Source organism: Nyctereutes procyonoides, unplaced genomic scaffold (genome assembly GCF_905146905.1).
Source record: "Nyctereutes procyonoides isolate TBG_1078 unplaced genomic scaffold, NYPRO_anot_genome, whole genome shotgun sequence".
Lineage (NCBI taxonomy): Eukaryota > Metazoa > Chordata > Mammalia > Carnivora > Canidae > Nyctereutes > Nyctereutes procyonoides.
Genome location: NW_026575030.1, coordinates 41475413 through 41483406, shown reverse-complemented (window position 1 = coordinate 41483406; position 7994 = coordinate 41475413). Strand labels below are relative to the sequence as shown.

The 7994-nt window shown below is 42.5% G+C and overlaps 1 non-coding gene across 1 annotated transcript; it reads right to left on the bottom strand.

Moving 5' to 3' along the window:
• Positions 1-859: 859 nt before the first annotated feature.
• Positions 860-966, bottom strand: LOC129504060 (U6 spliceosomal RNA). The gene has a single exon (XR_008663295.1). It is a non-coding gene; the product is annotated as a U6 spliceosomal RNA (small nuclear RNA).
• Between the last annotated feature and the right edge of the window lie 7028 nt (positions 967-7994).

The following is a 7994-nucleotide window of genomic DNA, read 5'->3' as shown; positions in this document are numbered from 1 at the left end:
TCACACGAGCCCTTTAAAGGAAGGGAGTCCTTTAAAGTACTCTGGCTGGTCACAGAAGAGGAAGAGAGATTCTAAGCCTGAGAAGGATTACACCTACAATTATTGGCTTTGAAGGTGAAGGAAGGGGGGTGGGCATGAGCCAAGGAATGCAGGTAGTTCCCAGATAGCCAGAAGGAAAATGGGATCTCAGTCCTACAAGCCCAAGGAACTGAATCCTACCAATGGGCTGAATAAGCTTGGAAGCATACTCTTCTCTAGAACCTTCAGATAAGAGCCCTGCCCAGCTGACTCCTGTGGTTTGGCCTTGTGATACTCCACGCAGAGAGTACCACCAGGACCATTCAGTTTTCGGACCTGCCAAGCTGTCAGATAATAAATGGCTGGTGTTTTAAGCTGCTGTGTTAGTGGTAATTTGCTATGCAGCCATGGAAAACGAATAAAGTAGATAACACAGGATTTGAACTCATGGTAAGTTTTATGCAATTTCTGCTATTTGTCTTCCCCTCAGTTTTACTGAGCTATAACTGACATACAGCACTGTAGGTAAGTTTAAGATATGCTGCATAATGACTTGACATCCATGCATCTGAAATGACTGCCACAGGAAATTGAGTTACCATCTGTCACCTCATATAGTTAACATTTTTTGTTTTTCCTCATGATGAGAACTCTTAAGATCTGCTCTCTTAGTAACTTTCAGATGTACCACACAGCAATGTTAACTACAGTCATCAGGTACAATGCATCGTCAGTGCTTACTTATCTTGTAAGTGCAAGTTTGTACCTTTTGACCACCTGCACCCAATTTCCCCACCCCCACTCCCTTCCTCTGGTAACCACAAGTCTCTTCTCTTTTTCTATTTTTTTTTTTTTTTTTTTAGGATTTTGTGTGTCATCCTTGTGCAGAGGTCATGCTAATGTCCTCTGTATCACTCCAGTTTTAGTACATGTTCTGCTGAAGTGAGCAACCTGCTACCTTATTAGGGCTCCAAATCCATAAGGGAGGTTTTCCAACAGATGGAGGCACTCAACATGTGTGGTCATTGCGCAGGCTAGCGGTGCCCTTAGTTTATGATGCTTTGCTTTGGTCCATCAATTTCTGACTACAGATAGGAAAACTTCAAGGAGAATAAGGCCTAGCTTTCCTTTTTTTTTTTTTTAAGTCTTTAGGAGGGTCCTTGAGGAGCAGGAGGTAATTAGAGCAGCTTATGTGGCTGGTATTAGTGTTGGTTCGTTATACACTCGGACTAATCATTACCTCTGATCTGGGAAGGTTTTGTAGGGAGGGGATGTACCCCTAAGCTCTGCAGGCAGCCAAGATTTCTGATGATAGAACTTGCTTAAAAAATAAACACAGAGACTCACTTGCTTCGGGAATTGGTTAACAAATAGTTAATGAGGATATGTAGGTAGATGGGAACTGAAATTACAGTTTCTTCTGCGGCTCAGAATCGGAGACGATGGGCAGGAGACAGTTTAATGGGCAGCTGTGTCTGCAGCCCTGCACATATTACACAAACACATGGTTAGACATTTATTTGGGGGGCCTGCGTATGGTTCATAAAGAACTTGTTCCTTATAGAGTATACTGCTGAATGACTCCTTGCAGGATGATGATGAAGCTACAGCTTCTAATTTAAAGAGTTAGGCAACTATCCTTTTAAAAATTGACTTTGTGAGGTATAGTTTGCATACCGTAAAAGGTGTTTTTAAATGTATAGGTCATCAACTGCATACACCCACACAACCATCACCACACTCAAGAGACAGCACATTTTCATCAACCAGGCAGTTCCCTTGTACACACCCCTTGCACTCGATCCCTCTCTCCATTCACTGCTCCAGGTAACCATTGATCTGATTTCTATAGATTAGATTATAGATTAGTTTTTGCCTCTCTGGCACAGCATAGAAATGGAACCATACAGAATGTACTCTGGTGTTCAGTCTCTTTCACTCAGCATGACGTTTTGATTCGTCTACGTGGTCGCATTTAATAGTAGGATATTTTTATTGCTGGGTAGTATCAATGACACAATTTGTTAGCCATTCACCTATTTTTTTTTTTTTTTAGCCATTCACCTATTGGTGGACATTTGGATTATTCCAGTTTTTGGCTGTTAGGAATAAAGTTGCAAGGACAGTCTTTGTGTGGAGCTATGATTTTTGTTTCATTTCGGTAAATGCCTAGGCATGGAGTAGCTGGTTCAGATGATGAGTGTCTGTTTAACTTTAAAAGAAACTGTCAAACTGTTTTCCAAAGCGGTTGTATGATTTTTCAATTTCATTGGCAGTGTGGAGGAGACCCAGCTACTGTCCACCTTCCTTAATACTTGGTATTGTTGGGTTTTTTAAAGTGTTAGTCTTTTTTTTCTTTTTTAAGATTTATTTATTTATTTTGGTGGGGGAAGGACAGAAAGAAAGGGAGAGAATCTCAAGAAGACTCCCTGCTGAGTAGGGGGCCCCAAATTGGGGAACATATAGGTAAAATAATGTTATTGGGGTGTCATATCTGCTAAGTGGCAGTTCTAGGAGGTCTATAGGAAGTCCTTAAGAATTTCCATTATGGAAATGTACACAGCAGAAAGGGTCTTAGAAAGAAACAGAAAATTTATTACTGTGTACATGAGAAGGGAAGTTTGTGAGGGTATTTGTGAGTGTGTGTGAGTATGCAAGAGTGCATAATATGCGAGAGCTCACACCTCAGGATCTTCCCAGATGTGGCGTTCTCCCTTGACCATCCTCTTCACTTTTAGTCAACCTGACTTATCCTTAGGGTTTGGCTTTTTTGGCAGGGGGAGGGGCAGAGGGAGAGTGAGAATCTTTTTTTTTTTTAATAGGTTGTTTTTTTTTTATGATAGTCACAGGGAGAGAGAGAGAGAGAGAGAGAGAGAGAGAGAGAGAATGGCAGAGACACAGGCAGAGGGAGAAGCAGGCTCCATGCACCAGGAGCCCAACGTGGGATTCGATCCCGGGTCTCCAGGATCGCGCCCTGGGCCAAAGGCAGGTGCCAAACCACTACGCCACCCAGGGATCCCTTAATAGGTTTTTTTTTAAAAAAGATCTTATTTATTTATTCATGAGAGACACACAGAGAGAGAGGCAGAGGGAGAGAGAGACTTTCAAGCAGAATCCATGATGAGAGTGGAGCCCAACACAGGGCTCCATCTCGTGACCCCGAGATTGTGACCTGAGCCAAAATCAAGTCAGGTGCTCAACCAACTGAGCCACCCAGGCCCCCCCATGGTTTAGCTTTGACATCACTACTTCAGGGAAGCTTGTTGCATGCTTTCTTATTTTGTTTTTTTATTTTTTTTTAATTTATTTTATGATAGTCACAGAGAGAGAGAGAGAGAGAGAGAGAGAGAGAGAGAGAGGCAGAGACATAGGCAGAGGGAGAAGCAGGCTCCATGCACCAGGAGCCCGACGTGGGATTCGATCCCGGGTCTCCAGGATCGTGCCCTGGGCCAAAGGCAGGCGCCAAACCGCTGCGCCACCCAGGGATCCTGCTTTCTTATTTTGTTGCTCTTTAGTTTTTTTCTATCACAATTGTAATTGAATTTACAGAAATATTTCTTTAGTGAATATCTTTTCCAATGTACTGCAGGCTCCATGGGGCCCATTTCCCATCATGTATCTAACATGCAACAGTTTCTGGCATGGAGTATGTACTATTTGTTGAATGAATGAATGAATATCCAAGAGTAAGTAGGTTTCCTTTCTCAGAGTCCTATTCTGAGAAATTCATTCTTTTTGGTGTATAGGTCTATGAGTTTTTACTTAAAAAAAAAAGTCATGCAGCTACCATAAGAGTCCAGATATAGAGTAATTTTATCTGTTTCCTGTGGGCACCCCCCCCCTACAAATTCCCTTTTAGTAACCCTTTGTGGCCAAATTCTACCCTCAACCTTTGACCTCTGGCAACTCCTGAGAATTGCTTATTTTATATTACCCTGAGCCCTTCTTTTCTTTCCATCCTGCCTTGTGTGTATTTCAGCTGTCTTACCACTCAATCGTACTCTTGTACATTTTATCAGAGAAATGAAATTAATGCAGATAGTTGCCTCACACCAAATTTATGCTCCACACGGAATCATTTCATTTAATAAACTAGACTTGACTACTTTAGGAATAAGAAGAGAGACACTAGGTCACCTGGGCTTTTGTTTGTGGCCTATTGTTTTTGCTCTCTTAGTAGCTCTTAACATCTGTACGCACCTCTATTTCCCTACCCCTGCTTTAATTCAGTTTCATGATCTTGTCTAGGTCATTGCCATGGCCTCCGCCCTGATTCCTTGCCTCTGATACTTCCTTGCTTACACTTCATCTCTACATTTCACCCAGTGTGAACTCAGACTCGAAGACTGAGAGCTCTTTGGTAGTAACCTCTGGAGCCTCAGTACCCAGGCATGCTACTCAGAGCTCTTCATGAGGCCCCTGCTTACTTCTTCAGGGTCATCATTCTTCAGGGTCTTGTTTCTTGCACTCTGTGGTGTTCCAGATTATTTGACATTTTATAAATGTGCCATGCATTTTATGGCTTTTTAAAAGCTTCTGTTCATGCTGCCTTGAAAGCCTTTGGTGGCTTTATCTGTTCAGTGAACGCCTACTAATGATTGAAGACTATACAGGCTATCTCCTGCCTTCCCAAAGACCCGTTGACTATTCCCTCTTTTGTCCTGGTAGTTACCTGTCCACCCGTCTGCCTAACACCCATAGTTCCTTATTGCACACCTGCATTCACATATTTGTCTCCACTCACTACAAACACAGCTCTTTGAGGCCCAATCTGTTTCTTACTCATCTTTGAATCCTCAGTGCCTAGCACAGTGCCTGCCATACAGTAGGTGCTCAACAAACATTTGCTGAATGCATCAATGGAAAGGTTTATATTGTATTACTACCTGAGCATTTTAATGGTTTATACAGACCTGTTTTACATTTATCTTTTCTTGGTATTTTGGAAAATTTCTATCAACTACTCTCCCATTTTCATGAGAAGCTAATGATCCTATTTTGTATGGTCACTTGAAGTTCTCTCTAACCTTCCATCAGTCGCTATGCTTCTATATCTGTGTGACCTGGTTAGTTGGCACTATTTCAACTGGGCTTACCCAGGGCTGTTTGCGTATAGAAACTCAACTTGCAACTATGGAAGTGAAAAAGGGGAAAATAGGAGATGTCGAAAGTGAACATGAATTTCCCATTCGTGGCTAACTGGCTTTGAGCTTCCTCTCCATTGAGGCTCAGAGTAAAGTCAAAGCTCTCATTATGTGCTCAGGTTTGAACTCGCTATAGGTCATGCTGTTAGTCAGCTATTTATCAGTTGTATTCAGTGCCCTATTAACTTTATGGACTTTCACCTCAATTATCTTAGTCTTAAGGTGTTTGGGTGCAATGTATTTACCATTAAAGTGGAGATACAGTCTTTCTATGGGAAAACGAAGACAATAAATCCTCTAAAAATATTCTGTCCAACTCATCACATCTTTTCATCATAAAAAAGCAAACACTAGTGTAGGAAAGGATTCTTACTAACAAAGTAATCATATTTGTGATCAGTCAGCTCTTGGTCAGGAGTGAGGGAAGGTGGGAGATAGGAGGCAATAGTTTGTGTCTTCATCTCCTTATGACCAGGATTTGGGTCTGGGTGGGACTCCCTGTTGAATGCCTCCAAGTATAATCTTGGAGCTCTCTGGAAAGGAAACTGTCATCTCTTAGGACAGTTATATATTCTAGGAAAGATCTAAGTTGTAAAGAAAGTGTTTGGCACCCTGATTTCAAATTTTCATATTACTAATTTAGGTTGCAGTGATATTTCTCTCAAATTTTCATTTTCACTAGGATCAATAAGGAAGCTTGTTAAAACAGCCCTGATTTCTACTCCTGGATACTCTGGTTCAGTAGGTTTGGTATGGACCCTGGGAAGATGAATGCATAACCATCTCTTTGGGTGATTCTGATACACAAAGAAGGAAAACTCTTTTTCCTTGGATTGTTGGAGCAGGACAGGACAATGGGATCATTCTGGAAGACGTCCTTGGCATTCCGAGGTTGTTGATGGACCAAAGCATTTCCATAAAAATGGGTTCAAAACACTGGGACCATCTGTCCCAAACCTCATCTATTTTTGATGTCTGGATGTCCGTTTGATCTTGTGGGAAACACTCATGAGCAGAAAGCATAGGTGGCACCCAAGAAGGAGTCAGGCTGAAGAAAAGCATGAGGAGTGTGCTGGAAAATGTACTATTAAATTCTGCTGGGGTGAAGATTCCACTGAACTGAGTTTGTGGAGTACCACAGACGCACTGGAGAGAACGTTGAGCTTGCATCATTGCACCCTCCTTCTATGACTTATGTCCTGGCTTTATAGACTTTCACCCCAGCCAACCTAAAGTTTGGACATATTTGACGTGTGGTTGTACAAATAGGATGGAGGCTGAGCAGAGATAAAAGATGCACAGGGGCCTGTAGAGGTGGACAGATATGTGGAATGCTGTCTCTTAACCTGCTTTCTGCTATGAGTCGAATTCCGAACGTTGGTTCAGTTCTCCAGGTTTGGTTCGGGTCTCCAGAAGGTAGACTTGGTTTCCATGTCCATAGCCTTTTCTGCTGGATGAGCTCTGGAATTAGGGGGGTCTCGTGGTAGGGTGGAGAATGGTGGTAGCTGAGGGCTTTCATTGAACTTTCATTGACTAGTAAATAACTTACACCAGATGGCTGAGACACATGGAATTTTCAGAGAGACCTTTAAGGCAACCATTTTCCAGGTACTATTTTGATCTTGGGACATTTGAGGGTGAGGGCTACACGCCCAGGCCCAGTGGCAGACTGCAGAAATGCCTCAGCACATTTTAGAAACCTGAGGGTTAGCTGTCCCAGGGGTGGTGGATCGCCGTGGTTTGTTTTTGAAGAAAAGATTTCCTGAAACTGACAAGAGCAATTTTGCATCATTTCTGGGGCTGAGGCAATTAGTAGAAATTGAACTATTTTTTAAATAATGAGGCATAATTACCTCGAGGTTTGGAAAATTCGAACAGTGTGCCCAATACAAAAAGGAAGGTAACTTAGAGGTATTGCGTTCGATCCCTGGAAATCACGTTTGTCCCACTCTTTCAAGAGCTTCTCTGGTTATGTGTTGCCAGCCCAGGATAATCCAGGGCTACTTTCCCCCCCATGCATCCCTGAATTTCAAATGTAAATGTAAATGGGGTGGGTAATGACCTCTGACCTGCCCCTCGTCCCTCTAGAGTACAGTACCCCAATACCTGCTATTGCCAAGCCCAGACAATATTACTCAAGGTTTTTGCTAAGGGATCACTTGGGTAAGACATAGTCTTACAGTCTCTCTTGTCTTCTAAATGGTAATGGCATTGGAGCCATTCACAGCAGGGTGAGACCTTCCTGGTTGTCTGACTTGGAGCATGCCATCTGGTCTACCAAGCCTTCGTGTTCTCCCCTTAAAATGTTATCACCCATAACTTGCACAGGTTGAGTAATACATATGTAAAGCAGCGGGTAGACAACAGACCCAATAAATTGTATACTTTCCTTGGATGGAAAACCCTTTTAGAAGGGCCTTAGAGTTACTCTTGGTGACTGACTGTGCTCTCCCAGAGTAGGGCAGACACGAGGGTAGATCTACCAGGTGACACTGAGAAGGAAAACAAATCTCATTTGGAAGAGTAGGTAAAGTTGAGCCTGTCAAGAGCAAACAACCTGAGGCATTTCTCTTGGTAGATGGATTCCTGTCCTGCTTGTCTGTACTTTGGCAAAAACATGTGTGGGCAAATATCTTATTTGACATTGTCCTAAAAAGGCCGAGCTGCTGTGACCATGCTTGCGTGTCTGGCAAATGCTCTCTAAAGGGCAACGTCCTTTAAAATATGCAGACATAAATTTGTGTGTTTTCTGCAAATTAAGTTTTAGTATGTATTGTCTCATTTGCTTTGTTTCCTTCACACCGTCGCATGGGGGGCTATTACTGGTCTGAG